General features: G+C 41.9%; 1 protein-coding gene across 4 annotated transcripts in view; it reads right to left on the bottom strand.

Annotated features, from left to right (window-relative positions):
• ARPP21 (cAMP regulated phosphoprotein 21) overlaps window positions 1-15,919 on the bottom strand; it is a 164,064-nt gene extending 148,145 nt beyond the window's left edge. The window contains exon 1 of one of the 4 annotated variants that reach the window (XM_070777372.1): window positions 15,772-15,919. The gene's annotated coding sequence lies outside the window, so the exon portion shown is untranslated. Of the gene's footprint in view, window positions 1-12,562; window positions 13,212-13,287; window positions 14,425-14,526; window positions 15,212-15,771 lie in introns of those variants that run through there. The other 3 variants (XM_019984570.2, XM_019984574.2, XM_070777373.1) reach the window with 3 other exon arrangements.
• Between the last annotated feature and the right edge of the window lie 898 nt (window positions 15,920-16,817).

Genomic DNA, 16,817 nt, shown 5'->3' with positions numbered 1-16,817 from the left:
GTAAAGTAACTCCTGCAAGGCCGAACGAATGCCGCTAATGACCTAATCAATACAAAAATAAGCACAGATTTCCCCCACAAATGGCTATTCAGTAGCTTCCCTAAAAACATTAAAAAAAAAAAAAATCGTTTCTCTTTCATTTAAAATTTCCTTGCTGTATTTATGTACTTCATCAAGAATACCCCAGAAGTTGACTTTCCCCCAACACGTCTGGTCAGGTCACTGGGAAGACCACCTATCAGTCTACTAGGAAGCACCGTCTACCAGTCGTTTTGAGTTCTCAGATCTGGGTCTGTCTCACTGCTGTGAAATTCATCACTGACAGTACACACCCTCTGATTCCTGCTTAAGCCCAAGGATCTGATGTATAAACAATGAAACAAGCGATATCTCCTCATCCTTTCTTAAAACATCCAAACCAATCTATTTCCACAGCCAGATCAAAACAATGAGGTAATGTTTTCTAGTGATTTTAGAAAAATCCATTTCAGAGCTCTCTTCTCTTGCTAGACTCATTGGGTGCATCTCTGATTATACACATGGCCTTCTGCTGGGTATAGCCATTGGTATTATCTGCAAAGTGTACAAATGTACAAATCCTAAGTCAACCACAGTATTACCTGACATCAGCCCTGGTTCTTAAAGCCCCAAATGGCCCCAGAAGGATGCTAAGACTAAACTATGTCACTTCTAGACAAATACAGAAAAACCCCTAGTTAACATTCTTTGTAAAGCAGCATCGAGCCACAACCTTATCCCCTGTGAGATGCCATTAACAGAGAATGAAATATTGTGTGAAATTCTGTGTATATGTGGAATTCTAAACCACCCATGCCCACATCTCTTTTTCAAGATGCCTACCGTCCATCTAAGCTTCTAAAATGTCAAACCCTGCTGTCTGTGCAAAGGAGTATCTTCTAGAAAGCATCTGGATTTTAGAGATTCCCAGATGGCCTTTCATCACCAAACCACTGGCTTGAAAGTGCATACCATGTACTGTATGAGTGGACTGAAACTGGAGTCCCTTTATGCATGAACAAGATACCCAAGGTAACTGCCATGTCAAGAAAACACGCTCAAGACTGGGAGGGTCTCAAGGGGGTGCTTTTTTGTGTGTGTGTGAGGCCTATGGAATCAAGCAAAGATAGTGACAAGGACAAAGCAAACTGAAAATATGAGCCACCAGGGAATAAATGAATACTACGAATTGGAAAAGCACAGACACCATCTTTAATGCCTACAAGCCCATTTTAGAGACAAAGAAGCTGAGGTTTAGGAAAGCTTGAAAGACTTACTAGCAAGTTGCAGATGGGAATCTGAACCCAGCTCTGGGAACGCATATTCTCTTAATTGCTTTACAATGTTGTGCTAGTTTCTGCTGTACAGTGAAGTAAATCAGCCGTGTGTATAGACAGATGGAGACACAGATATATATACACACACTCACACACACACACACATCCCCTCCCTCTTGGACCTCCCTGCCACTCTACCCCCATTCCACCCCCTAGGTCTTCACAGAGCACCAAGCTGAGCTCCCTGTGCTGTACAACAGCTTCCCACCAGCTATTTTACACACGTCAGTGTAAAGCTGTCACTCTTAACTATTCTATTCATGATAAGTTAGCTACGTGCTAGAAGAATGACAACCTTCTAATCATTTCACCCATTCTGTAGCATTAGTTCTTCCTTGAAAGGCTAAGAGAAGAAAGTATGACCAAAATTTATGGGCAATTCAATATGAAATTGATTCACAAATATTATACTCTCCCAAATCATTCAGTAATAGACACTGAATACTGGAAGAGATTTTAGAAATCATCTGGTGTAATTTTTATGCTTTATGGGTGACTTCTAAAAGTAAATTCTTTCTTAGTGTCTGAGGGCAAGAATTTTTCACATGGTGCAGGTCTTAGGACAATGTATCCAGATGTCCCTCTGCTTCCAAATACCTGAATCTTTAACTCTGTCTCAGCCAATGGAAAAAAATACATTCTTAAGAGAAATTATCCTTCAAGTAACTTACAGATCAAAGCTTTTCCTCCTAAAGTTTCCCAGAACCGTTTGTAATCCCATCTCCATCTCATCACAGGCATTATTTTTTAATCTACCAAGGATATTTATAATATTCTGAAACTATTTCAGTCTCCTTTTTCAAACACACAATGTAGAATATAACAACAAATTCAAAAAATCATTTGCTTTCAGAAAAACTTTCTTCTTAAATCTAAACAGATACGTTAGCTTGATCTGATATGAATTTGAACTCTGCAGTTCGTAACAATGATATTTGCATGGGTTGCTTGCAGCTCTAGGAACAGTGTAAATGTGTGATTTTTATAAATTCAACAAAGGAAACCAAATGGCTTATTCCAGTTCCATATACATTTGTCACAATCAGCTTGTCTTTCTCTTGTGAGAGAACTTCCCAATTCCTGCTTTCATGGTTTCAGTCTGTGCTCTATTACCATCAACAGAACTTTCCCCCATTAGCGCTGTTAATTCTTCCTTGTTTGCTTTCTGGAAACAATATGGTCTCCACTCTCGAGGTGTACTTTTTGTCAATTTCCTCAATGAAATTTATGGGTTAAAAATTGATTTTTCTGATTTGTCAAATTAATTCGTATTGTTTATCATCCAAGATATTCTCCATTTATCCATTTTGGAGTTTCCTTATGCTCTCATTCAATTCATTATTTAAAGGGTTCTAGTGCATGTCTCTCTCCTAAATGCCTACAAAATGCTACAGAGCAAATTTCCCAAATATTTAGCTTGAGACCTGACAAAAAATATTTATTTTCAATAAATATTTGAAAACGAAAAATGAACAAGTAAATGAGTGAGTATGACATCTGATGCAACAGACAGATCTTGCTGACTCTCACACAAGAACTCTGTCTCTTCCATTCAGCTCCCATGGAAAGTCCCCTACTTTGACACAGTGTGGTCCAGAAGATATTTTTCTGGTTTCCTGTTGAAAATGCCGGTTGTGGCAGACTCTCTTGCTTTCTACATCTTCCTAAAGCCTGCCATAGCCTCAAAGAAGACAGAACGTTCTCATCTTTCGAAATTAAGGTACCAGGTTTTGCTTTGCTTTGTCAAGTCAGAAAGGTATGCAGATGTTCCTTCCATCAGAACCACGCTCAGCATACCCTAAAACGTAGAGGTTAAATTAAGAAAGCAATTCACTCTACTCTTATTCAATCAGATCCCACCCTTTAGGACTAGACTGTTTGGAAAGAGAGGGGTAAGACCTGAATTCAGTTCTACTGGTCCCAAGCAGATTAACTGGTTTGCCAGTTGCTGCTGCTGCTGCTAAGTCACATCAGTCGTGTCCGACTCTGTGCAATCCCATAGATGGCAGCCCACTAGGCTCCCCCATCCCTGGGATTCTTCAGGCAAGAACACGAGTGGGTTGCCATTTCCTTCTCCAATCATGAAAGTGAAAGGTGAAAGTGAAGTCGCTCAGTCGTGTCCAACTCTTAGTGACCTCATGGACTGCAGCCTACCAGGCTCCTCCATCCATGGGATTTTCCAGGTGAGAGTACTGGAGTGGGGTGCCATCGCCTTCTCCGGTTTGCCAGTTAACCCTCATCAATCCGTTCCCTGCTTTCATATAATAGGGAGGGTAGGGCAACTCTCCTTAAGGCAGGAAGAAAGGTTAAGGAAACCCAACTTTTCAGTATTCTCTTCATTCCTCCTCCCCTGCCTTCATCCATCACTGCTACTTGCCCAGTTCTTCAGAGGAGTGAATTTCTTCCCCACACCCTGGATAACCTTCACCAACGTTAATCCCTCCAAAGGCACATCTCCAGTAAACAGGCATTATTTCCAGCTCTGTGTGTCAGCAATTGGGAAATTGTTTGTGCACTTGCCTCATCTTCTCTCCCAAGACCACATTAACTGAGTGTTAACTATGATTTCCTTTCACATAGATGGAAAAGTGATCTAGGTATTCAGTTTAAACGACTGATGTTTTAGGGACCTTGCTATCTCCATAAAAGCCTGAGTCACTGCTTGAGATCTAAAGGAGAAGCTTCTTTGTAAGAGCCAAAATCATTTCTAGTGAAGTTATAATTCTACATATAAGGGCATCTCTTTGTTCTCTTTTTCAGAAAGATGAATGTCAGATCCACTTAGGCTGAAACTTTTACGGGAAAAACACAGTTAAAACTTTACTTAGAGCTGATTTTAATCCTGAAAAATAGAAGCCATCAACAATATAAAGGTCAATTTTTAATTCCACAAGCCTATTAAATAGCTGACATGTGCAAACAAGAACAGCTAAGGACAGTGAAAAAAAAAAACACACTGGAAAATACACACAGGGCTTGTTTCATGGCACTTGATTGCTGTTTGTAGTTATTGTCTTTTTATTTTTTCCAAATTAAAGGTTTATGGCACCACTTCATCCAGGGGGTCTATTGGTGCCATTTTCCCCAAGCACGTTCGTTCACTTCCTGTCTCTGTGTCACATTTTAGTAATTCTAATATTTCCAGCATTTTCTTTATCATGATATTTGTTATAAAAGTGATCTGTGATCAGTGATCTTTGATGCAACTCTTCTAAAAAGATGCTTGACAACTTGCTGAAGGCTCAGATGAGGGTTGTTAAGTCTCTTTTAGTAATAAAACATTTAAGATTTACATTGGTTTTTTTAAAGACGGGATACAATTGCACACTGGGAACCAAAAAAATTTCATGTGACATGCTTTATTGCAATGGTAGCTTTATTGAGGTGGTCTGGAAATGAACCCCCAATATCACTGAGGTTTGCCTGTACCTGTATACTTTTGAGATAAATTCATTTTTTGCTTAATGCCAAATGGATAGCATTTAAGCATATATATTATGCTGATTCTAGAACATACATATACACACTATATATATATATATATATATACACACCTACATATACTATATTAGTGTAGATATATATATGTGCATATGTGTGTGTGTGTGTGTATATATATATATATAGTATATATAATAAATATTGGGTTGGCCAAAATTTTCATTTGGAATATCTTACAGAAAAATTCAAACTTTTTGGCCAACGCAATATATATATATAGATAGATAGATATATAATGCTGTATATACTCTCTGCTGCTGCTGCTAAGTTGCTTCAGTTGCGTCTGACTCAGTGGGACCACATAGATGGCAGCCCACCAGGCTTCCCCATCCCTGGGATCCTCCAGGCAGGAACACTGGAGTGGGTTGCCATTTCCTTCTTCAATGCGTGAAAGTGAAAAGTGAAAGTCAAGTCGCTCAGTTGCGTCCGACTTCGTAGCGACCCCATGGACTGCAGCCTACCAGGCTCCTCCATCCATGGGATTTTCTAGGCAAGAATACTGGAGTGGCTTCCCATTGCCTTCTCCGATATACTCTCTGCTGCTCCTGCTGCTAAGTTGCTTCAGTCGTGTCCAACTCTGTGCGACCCCATAGACGGCAGCCCACCAGGCTCCGTCGTCCCTGGGATTCTCCAGGCAAGAACACTGGAGTGGGTTGCCATTTCCTTGTCCAATGAGTGAAAGTGAAAAGTGAAAGTGAAGTTGATCAGTCCTGTCCGACTTTTCGCGACCCCATGGACTGTAGCCTACCAGGCTCCTCTGTCCATGGGATTTTCCAGGCAAGAGTACTGGGGTGGGTTGCCATTGCTTTCTCCGATATACTCTCTAACCTTTCCTAATTTTTTGTTCTAGCACTTATTAGAATATTGAAGGTTTATAAATGGATTCTCAGGTACCTTCTGAGAAATTTCATTGGAACATTTTTCTGATGGTACTATTTCTCTGAACAGTGTGTGTGTGTGTGTGTTCAGTTGTGTCTGACTCTGTGACCCTTTGGACTAGAGTCTACCAGGCTCCTCTGTCCATGGGATTCTCCAGGCAAGAATGCTAGAATGGGTTGCCATTTCCTTATCCAGGGGATCTTCCTGACCCAGGAATAGAACCTGCATCTCCTGTGTCTCCTGCATTGGCAGGTGGGTTCTTTACCACTGTGCCACTAGGGAAGTCCCCTCAGAAGAATGGCTGATATTTAATTATGATTTTTAAAAAGTGTGGTTGTCTGATGAATTAACTGCTTTGCACAGCTCAGCCTCTCTACGGAACACCTTTCATGGTTCTCCATTTTCTGATGGGGACCAACTGATTAAAACCCAATTATGACAGACATCACCCTCTGACCATTTTCATGTAAGGGCTGAAATGATTCATTTCAGCAACATTAACTGAAGATACTTTAGAGTCTGAGGCCATTATCAGCGGCGCACTCCGAACAGCTTTCTCAAGGCTTGGAGACAGGAAACCAAAGCCGCCAGAGGGGGCGCCAGAGAGCCCAGCAGCAAGCCCACTGCTCTGCTTGCCTTAACTTCCGAGAGGATGCTGGGAAATGCTTCCACCTCCCCTGCCACCCCAGAGTTGCTGCTCCTGGTCGCACTCCTCAGCGCAGGATGCAAGGTAACTCCTTCCTGGATCCATTTCAGTTCCTTCGCATTCAATAATGACCTGGCTCTTCGGCCACCCCTTTTGGATGGTGAAAATTACTCAATTAAAAAGTTTTAGAGAAGTCTTCTCCTTTCACTTTCCAGACAACTCTCAGTGGGTCCATCTCTGCCCCTAGAGACTGACAGGAGAGAATGACCTTACTAAGCATTCCTATCCTCATACAAGGCCCACCTCCTAGATTAGTTACTACCTCTGCTTGGCTGTCGATATTTTCTAGGCTCACAGAAAATATTGCGCCTAGAAAAATCTCTCTCTAGGCACAGACAGAGTAAGCTAGTTTCCAATTTCAACCAGTAAAAATGGTTACAGATTGGAAACAGAAAAGAGATGTACTCTAAATTACTAAAACACAGACACACAAAATGTTTAAAAGGAAGTTTTTCTCATTCCATGTAATCAGGTTAAATCTCTCTCAACATTTTTTATATGAAAAGGTGATGATTTCCTTTTAGTGAGTAATACCAAGGTACCAGGGACTTTGTTTCTGCTTCAGTCTTGCCAAGCAGGCCTCAGGTGTCCCATATGCCACATGAAACACTGAAGCAAGGAGGTATGAACGAAATCGCTATGGTCACATGATGGGCATTTGTTTGTGACTGAACTGGTGTTACTACAGTCTTGAGGAAACTAAGAAGCAGAGAGGGGTTGAGAGTCTTGGCTGTGGACACATTTTTTCAGTTATTTACTTAGACCCAGAAGGTAAACCCCAGGACGGGTTGCTCAGGTGGTAAATTGCATATTTACAGAGCTAAGCTTTGGAGAAGTGAGATTTAGGTGCACCACCACATTTAGACTTTGTTTTCCGGACCTTTTCTTTTAATCCAGATTTTTCACGTTTCTCTGATCTGCAGAATCCCATGGAGGCCCGTATCTCAGTGGTACAGTCCGTCATCATGAGCACACAGCAATTCCCCGCCTGCTCTCTGATGAGTTCCAGCATCCTCTAGCCCACACCTCTCCTTTAGTTTTAACCTGATAAGGGATCCAAAGCTCCTCTGAGTTCAAAAGGTCTCCTTATCTATAGCTTCCTGCATCATATCTGACAAATCATGCAGACGTTGCGATCATTATCATTGTGAAATGATATCCCTCTTGGACAGATATTTACATCCATGTCTTACGATATGAATACATTTTTCACATATAAACTCTCTTAACTAAATACACTCTCCCACCTCTTCATGCTGAAAAAAAAAACAAAACACTAAAAACAAAGCCACATGTAGTTCCAGATGAAGTTGATAATTATAATAGTAATTAAAAATGAAGGAGTCCAGTTGTTAAGGGTGCTTCACGGAGCTTAAGCAGATAGCAACAGCATGGACTCACATCATGATGGCATGCTGTATCATTTCATCTTTCCCAAACTCTACCCATGATTATGTGGAAATTTCAGGGTTAGAGAAAGATTTTAATCTTCACAAAGGAAATATGAAATAAATGCTGAACGAAGTTAAATAAGCACCGAAGTGAAAATAAAAAGACAAACCATTAATAACAACTAGTTGTTTCCAGTGGGATTTCTAAATTCGTCTTTAGTGCCATGCCATTTGTTTGATAATTTCCTAAAATTCTTACAGTGCTAGTATATCTAAGTAAATTTAAAATAAATATAAAGCTGTATAACTTAAAAGTGTTAGTGCCATTATTCCCATAAGCCGGATAAAAGAAATAGGATCACAGATATGACTGCAATGTCCTGACCATGAATGAATTTGGCAGAGTTCAATAGCAATTTCAACATAACTGTGTGCTTCGTTGACTTAAAAGAGTGGTCATCTGAGTATAAACCTTAATCTTCTTTCTCTAAAAAAATAAATGCTATATTTATAACAAAAAGATCTTTTGACACTCATTTTTAAAAATTGCATTTTAAAGAATTGAGTGTTTGAAGCCTGTAAACAATGCTGAAGTCTTGATTCTGTCACATATTCACATGGCATCTACTTATTTTCTAACAGCTCTTTGATGATTAAATTAAGTCAGATGACAGCAGCCCTGGGATTTCCATCAGAGTGGTATACATATTAACCAGCAAAATGCTAAGAAAAACCTGCCAATGAAGAGTGTGGATATTTTCTTAACAATAAATATTAGAACTTCATGTGGGGATTTTAGCTGGTGGCTTTAGAAAGGTATAAAAAAACTGCAAAATTAACACAATAGCTTTTTATTTGCCCATTGAGTTTATGAGCAAGAAAAAGTCAAACAGTTATGCATAGTCCCTGAATTTCAGAGAGTTGCCATGTCCCTCCTTCATTCTCTGCCGACCCATGGCTGGATTTTTCTATGTGATGGTGATGAAATCACCTGAAAGCAACTCAGACGACGGAACAATCAGATGACAGCTGGGCCTTCTAATTTCCATGTCAAGGCATATCATATTTGGATTTGGAAGATCGTAAAACTTTTAGAAATTGATGTTCCTTTGTTTTCTGAAGATGTGGAAACAGTTTACGTCAATTATTGGCGCTGATTTTCCATTGCAACCAGATCAAATTATGTCAACATGCATTTTTAGTTTTCCCTTTAAGGTATGATGCTGTGGATTAGATGGTCCTAAAGTGAGTATTGGATCTTGACAACTGGAAGAAAATCTGCAAAATATGTGAGATCATTCCTCTGGTTTGCATTTCCCTAGAGATGATCCTCACTCTGATCACGTTTAGTGCATGATAAAGAAGCAACTGACAATAAAGGAAATGTAAAAGAATGTGTATCCATTATTAAAAATTCCAGCACTACATCCATCCATCTTAGGTTGAAAAGTCACAGAGTTCTTTTGGAAGTCTTTATCACAAACACTGATTTCCTATCTTGTGTGGGTCCTTCCTATCAGGAGGTTGATCTGGGTTTATTTAGGTAGATTAGCTTTGTGAATATGTCGCAGTGAAAAAAACTTGCAGAAAAAAAAGACTGTATACTACATTAAGTGATTCTGCATAGAATCACATGCTGCGTAACCACAGAAATCTCTACAAAATTTGCCTAAATATTTGAAATAAAATGTGACGCAGTTGTTTTCCTGTTAAAAATCTTAAATCCTTCCCTTCAACTGAAACCGAATTTCATTTTTACTTATATTAAAACCAATGTTACTATTCACAGAAGTGAAGTTGTCAGCAAAATCTTAATATTTTGTGTGTTATCCACAACACATTTTTAATGTAAGAATTGCACCATTTTAAAATGGTGTGAAATGTAATAAATTGATTAAAGGCCTGTTTCTTAAAGGGCTAATCACTAGTGGGACCCTCTTTCCTTTACCTGAAGAAAATGAAATATTTTCTGCTGCTAGATAAAAGAAACAATTGTAACATATTAATACTTTAAAAATGTTGTAAGAACTTATGACTGAGGGAGAATTATGACCTTGTACCTTGAGTGAGATAATTCTGGGTGAATTCTTTGGCCTTTAAATAAGTCACAGATGCAATTTTATCCTAATAGATATCACTTGGTCACAGAACTTTAAAAAATCTCATATAACCTTTGGCATGGACATTGTATATTAGGTAGGGGTTATAAAAAACTGCCAGGAGAAATTTTCTCAAGAAAAGTATGTAGAGGAATTTAAAATATTGATCTACTGTGGCTGCAGACCATGGTTACCAGTCCTTCCACCTGCCGATGTGAAGATCGCTGCTGGCGGCAAGGGAAGAGCATAACATGATGCTAAGGACTCAGTTTGAAGGTAGAGTCAGTTTGGTGTATTGCAAGTCAGTTCCTTTTGTTTTTTCAATTTCTCCTCCATTGTCCCGATGGAATGATTTCAATACATGTTTTGTTTTACCTGCGCAGCTATTTCCCAGGGCACAGATACCTCCCAGTAATTTTAGAGAAAGGTGCCTTCAAAATGCTAGATGGGCATTTCATGACTTACAAAAACACAATATCACCAGATTACAGAGGATTCTGAAACCACAAGCTAACACTGCTGCCAAACATTAAAAACTGCAGAGTAAACTTGAAACTCTGTCTCAAGGACTTGATTTTTGATCAAGCAGATGATACTAATGTATGCAGTTTAAATACTGTGTATCTCAGCTCCCATTTCATCCTCATAGAAATGAAAGGGCTGTGATGTAAATACAAATAATACATAACTTTGAACATCCAGAGCCAAGTTTAATCCAAGATAAGCAAAATTAATTTAGATTATAAGACTCTGATCTACTGAAAAAATCAATTTATTAGCACTTGGCATAAATATATATTAAATGAAACCAACCTCAGAAGCAAAGATAGCCTGAGAAAAACAAATCCAGTCACAGATAAGTCTTGTTAATGTTCTTTTTCTACCTTCAACAGTCCTTCAGCAGTGACTTCTATAACTGTTTGAAATCATTAAGCATATTTAACTTTCAATGTTAGAATGAAAAATAAAAGAAAGAAAGCAAAGTCAGAAATGTAAAGACTCTGGAAGCACCGATTTAAAAAAAAAAAATGAAGGTCGTTTGCCTAAAGAGAGGAAGTACGGATTTGATAAGTTCATCATCACTGACTTAAAATATGTTCAGAACTTCGCTGGTGACATAAGGCATTTTTGAGGAAGCCAATTCTTTTCCTGATTAGAGATTCACAAATTTCTCAACATGCACCACTGTGTGGAACCAGTTAGGACCATGCCAGTACTTACCATTTGAAGAGATGGCTTTCAGTGTCCACATCACCTTTAAGCCCCAGATTCTTTCCTAACCTTGTCATGAAGCAGATCTGAATTAAACTAACGTATATACAAAGGGTTCATTTGCGATTTTCAAGCTTACGGACTTCAAACTATCTCCCCATAGTAATGAGGATTTTCAGTCCTATCCACTTCTGGCTATATGGTATATTGTGTCTTCACCGGCTGACTCACTCCACACTCAACTCATGCAGTTTATCATGATCTTGTGCACAGATATAATCCACATTGAATTCAGATGAGAATGCCCATTGCCTAGAGAATCTGGAGAAAAGTAGCAGCACTGTGGTTCAAATAATATTTCTCCGGTAAGAGAAATACTATAATCAATGTAGATTACTTTCTCTCTCTCAAAGTAGAAGGTGGAAAACAGAAGCAACTGCAGCAAATTATACTAACTCTCTGCAATGTATTTTTCTTGTTTTTTTTTTTTTTGGGGTGGGGGTTACTTCTTGTAAAAATTGACAAGATTCAGGACAACTTTGGACACTGTTCTAACAGCTTCATTTAATAAAAATTATGACTCATTTCTCCACTTAATACAAACGTCTCACTTTCTCTTGTGTTTATTACTTTTGAAACAATCTAGGCATTTTTCTAATTAGCTTTACTCTGCACAAAGAAATAACCCGACTGCAGTACTTTGTTAATGTGAAAGTGAACGACAGGGACCTTTCTGATTGAACATTCTCACTTCCTACCTCAAGACAGGCGTTCTGCACATATGCAAATAACTGCAGACAGATGGCTTTGTATATCTTACGCACTATAACATTAAGACATGTCCCCCCTCATTATAAAATCCTGAAAATTACCAGCGCTGCCTCTGCCATCTACATTTAAGAAATAGTTAACCTTTGGTAACATCATCTGTTGTGCTTATCTCAAAGTAAGGGGGGAAAACAGCTTAAATATTCTATCAAGTTCAGCCAAAACTTCCTACTTCACTTCATTGTCACAATACTTGGTCTAGACTCCACGTTTATAAAAGAAAATGAAAAGCAAATTCACAAGGCAGAGCTTCAGGTCATCAGCCTATCTTAGAAGGATTTAGTTATTTTATGCCCGGAACATTTTACAAGCTCCAAACCGTTCCCCAGTACAATATTTTAGGAAGGTGAAATTACTTCTGCACGTCTTACCACCCAAGTACCTGACAGTTTGGATTAAAAATAGTATATACACAGCAACTCCCTGGTTACTATTTCCCTGAAGTTTTAAGGCACTCAAATTATTGAATCTTCTTTCTAAGAATTACTGGAGAGGTTGATGAAAACACATATCAAACTATTCACAGGTAATTCTCCCACTAAAATCAACTGGCCTCTGTCAGTGCGATTCATTAGGACTAATGAAAATTACCATCTCCTGTAGCCAGTCTGTACCTTTCCAGACATCCTTCCCCAGGATCCATCACCATGCCCAGCTCTGCCTTCCATCCTGCTCCTTGTAGTGCTGAGTGAGGCACTCACTCCTTCATTAAATAGCATTAAAAATAGACCGCACAGAACTCCCCAGTGGAGCATGCTCTAATGGGGCTAGTGCCACAGTTCTCAAGGTAACCACACTCAGCTGGTATCCAAGAAGGAAAGTCACTGGGAGACCAGCAATTTACTAATTTAATAGCGTAGTGCACCCAAACCTATCTCAGTCTGAGCTGAACACTGTAAAAGAGAAATCAGCATGTAGTGAAATGAAGTCACAGAGAAGCTCAAGGTGCATTTCTGGAGTGTGTAAGTTTCTTTAAATACACCTCTCTGAAAAAGTACTCTGCTGAATAGACATTCATCCAAAGCAACTTATTTCAAGAATTTATTGGACAATATTAATCACAAGCACTGAGGATAAGTTAAGACATCTCTGTAGAGCAGTCTGAATGTCTTAAAACTGTATTTAAAGCAGATTACTTGAGACCAAGTGATAGTATTAATAAGCAAGGGTAGTAACTGCCTTTTGCAAGGAGGAACTGTATTCCTTAAAGAATATTCTAAACTCCCTCTCTGGAGCCTTGAAAAACATTCTGTTCAAGAGACAAAGTATAAGAATGTTATTAGAAAGGAAATTCAGGATCAAACACACATACATACCTTAGAAATCCATGTCAACCTGAGATGAGGGCAAATGTTATTATCTCCCATGCGATCCTTATTGGGAAAAAGCAGAGGCAATCACTGCCAAGATAACCAGACTATTCGGCTACATGGCTAGAGCTCTAGGCTTCCAAACGACTGCCCTCTGCGAAAATGACATTGCCTAAAACCTTACGAAGACATGTAAGCCCCGTGGTGACAAAACCCGAGCAGTAGCTGCATTTATTTTAAAGTGGCAAAGGTTTCCTAACTTTTACCAAATGAAAAGTGATTTCCTGTCAGCTCCGTTTCTCCGTTTTCTCAAAACAATCACAGCCATTTTGGTCACCAAAGTGGATGAAGAAGAGGAGGTGGGGATCATTTGGATTTCTTCAGTATTTGAGTGAAATCTTGTCCACATTCAGCCTAAACTTTGGAGATCGTCATCTTTATTTGGGGAGGCTGAAGTGTCATACCAACAGACTTGAAAAAAGTCAAATTAAAATGGGTATCTGCACTCCAAACACAATCTCGTGAAAGTGATTCTTACCAGCCTTCCATCCCTCTAACTTTCAATTCTTTCTTTGTCTTTCCAGCCCAGATTCTGTGCTTGCCTGTATCTTCAGGATACTGAACTGACAGCAACCACATCCACTCCAGCCCCATTTCCATGCATGAACACCCAGAGAATCCATTTCTCTTCCTAGGAAACTTTCTATACACCTGTCTCATTCAACTACCACTGCATCTACAACCCTGAGGCAGAAGATGTTAAATTTGGAGTTTGCAATGATACAGAATTCAGATACATAAAAATGAGACTGAACATCTTTCCTCTAAACCCTGGGGGAGCCAGGATCTCAAGTCCTCTGAGGGCAACAAACATATGACAACTTTCTGCCCCTTGCATAGCTCTCTTCCAAAAGAAATATGCACATTCCCAACTTTCTACAGAGAAGCCTTTAAAGATCAACTGTATACTTCTCTGATGAAGAGACCTGCTCTTTTCCATTCTCTTCCTGCTTTTCATTTTTGCCTCATTCTGGGGAGGGGGGAGTCTACCCCTCCTCCGACAAAGCATGAAAACACAATACATACATAACAACAGCTTTCTACAAACAGGAAGGAGAGACCTAGACTTAAAGACAACTCGAAAGAAAAGCACAGATGCAAGGCAGGAAGGAAGAGAAAAAAAAAAAGAAAGAAACGACAAAAGGCGTGCAATGTTCACGTCGGAAGACCTTAAAATTATTTTACCTTGACCGAAAAGTGGACGTCCCCCCAGCGTCTCTGTTCCTTGATTGATTTTGGTTTGTGGCTTTTATTAGTATTATTGTTTCTCACGGATGACTTGGCTGTATTTGTTTGCTTTGGCTTATTATTGTTATTATTTTGGGTCGATTTATTTAACTGCTAATAAAAGGAGCCTTCTGCGGCGTCGGCGGGGCTCCCGGCAGGGCTGCGGCACCCAGGGCTGCGGCCACAGCAGCGGCTTCGGCCGGTGACCCCGAGGTCCCTGCGGCTCCCCGCTGCTCAGATGCGCTCGGGGGGCGCTGCCGCCGCCTTCTCGGCCCTGGCTGCGGAGAGGGAGCGAGCTCCCGCCTCCTGGCTGCCAGTCCGTTCCGGGCACGTCTGTCTGTCTGGCCGTCTGTTCCTCAGTCCGGCAGCCCACCGCGGGCCTCCCGCCGTCCCGCGATCCGCTCTTCGAGCTGCCCCTCGCGGCGGTCCCTCCGCGCCTCTTGGTCCCACTAGCGAGGGGACCTTCTCCCGGTCTTCTGCACCCGCATCTCTCTCGTTCTGCCACTCCGCGCCCCCGGCCGCTTCCCTCGGACAGAGGAGGGCGTCTGCAGGGAGGGCGCGCGAGGCTGCTGCTCCCTCTCCCTCCTCTGTCTGCGTCCCCTGCCTCTCCCTCCCTCTCTCTGCGTGCCGGTCTCCGCGCCTCCAGTTGTCTAACTGCTCCCACCTGTCCGTCGCTCTGTCACTCTCAGTCCCTCCCTGAGCCAGCCAGCTTCGGGCGTCCCTGGGTCCCGCGCGCCCAGCTCCCCGCCTCCGCGCGCCCCTGCCCTCCCACGCGCCCGGCTCCTCCCCGTAGCCCCGGCCGTGTCCGGTCCCCGCCCGGGCTGGCGGCAGAGTGCGGGTGGCATGTGGCGTGGCAGCTGCTCAGCCGGCAGACTCCAGCCTCTGACCCGCCACACCCGGGAGATGGCCGCGGTCGGGCGCCTGCGGGGGCCGGGCCTCGGCCACCAGGCGCAGCCGGAGTTGGTCGAGCCGGAGCGCGGGCACCTGCCCGGTGTGCCCGGAGCGCGTGGTGGTGCCATCCGTCCCCTGGCTGGTCTACTCCACCGGCCCCCGGGCTAGAGACAAAGCGCCCGAGCCACGAACGGCGCGTGAACATCATTCATCAGAGAGAAAACTGGCACGTTGCCCCCTGCCCCTCCACCATGCGTCCCCGCTCTCGGCCAGCGCGCATCCCTCCCCGCCCCGGGCCAGAGCCCCAAGTACCTCTCCTGGGCGCCTCCCGACTCTGGCGGCGGACACCTGGCCAAGCCGTGCTCACTCCCTTCCTCCGGGGCTCACTCTCCAGGCCAACTCTGCAGAGAATATCCCACAACAATAACACCTCACTCCACCCAAATCCCGCCGAAGCCTCAGCGCTCTCAGACATTCGCGGCTTTGAGCAGGACCCCAAGTCCTCTTGTGCGGCGCCCACTCCCCGTGGGCGCCCGCCCAGCCCGCTGCCCACCCGGGCGCTGATTGAGAATCACAGAGGTGCCCCAGAAACCCCTGCAGGCTAGGGCGTGGGGCAGGGCGCAGAGTTGACATCCCAAGAAATAAAAGGGCTGCATTTCCTGTTTGGAGAGGTGCTATTTTTATTATCTGTAATTCATTCCCCCCCCCCCCATTGTTTCAAGGTACACACTACCAAAAGAAAAAAAAAGGGGGGGGGGGATAGTGAAGGAATGGGAATACATTTCCGGAACACCGCCCACCCCTCCTGAGTGAATGTAGAGCCTACTTTTCCAACATCACAGGTCACCAGCCAAGATAGATCACTCTGGCGTTCTGCCCCCAGCTGAGAGCAAGGCATTTGATTCTGGGCTTCCTTGCTAGGCTGTTATTAATGGGAAGCAAAATTATAGTTGTACACGCCTGCATGGAATTGCCAAAGCTTATTCTGACAGTATCCAGCAATTCAGCTTCTGAAATGTAGACACTGAATAACTATGGATCTGGTGCAATGAACGCCCCATCCCACAATAAATTGGAGAAGAGAAAATCAACTTTTACCAGCTGCAATTAGTAACCCCAATGAAGAGACAACAAATAAATAACTAGGATAAACTGTGTCATGAAGATGTCCACATCCTTTCAGTTCCATTTATTGATACCATTCCTGATAACAGATATTATAAACAGATTTATTAAGGTATGTGCCTTCCAGTTTTTATAGAAAAGTAATTTCAACAGCAGTAGCCCTGTTTATATATGCTAAGATATTGATTAAGATACAAACCATATTAGTGCACTGCTAGTAAATGCTATGGAAA

The sequence above is a fragment of the Bos indicus genome, chromosome 22 (genome assembly GCF_029378745.1).
Source record: "Bos indicus isolate NIAB-ARS_2022 breed Sahiwal x Tharparkar chromosome 22, NIAB-ARS_B.indTharparkar_mat_pri_1.0, whole genome shotgun sequence".
In the NCBI taxonomy this organism is placed as follows: domain Eukaryota; kingdom Metazoa; phylum Chordata; class Mammalia; order Artiodactyla; family Bovidae; genus Bos; species Bos indicus.
This window is presented reverse-complemented; position numbering and strand designations above follow the sequence as displayed.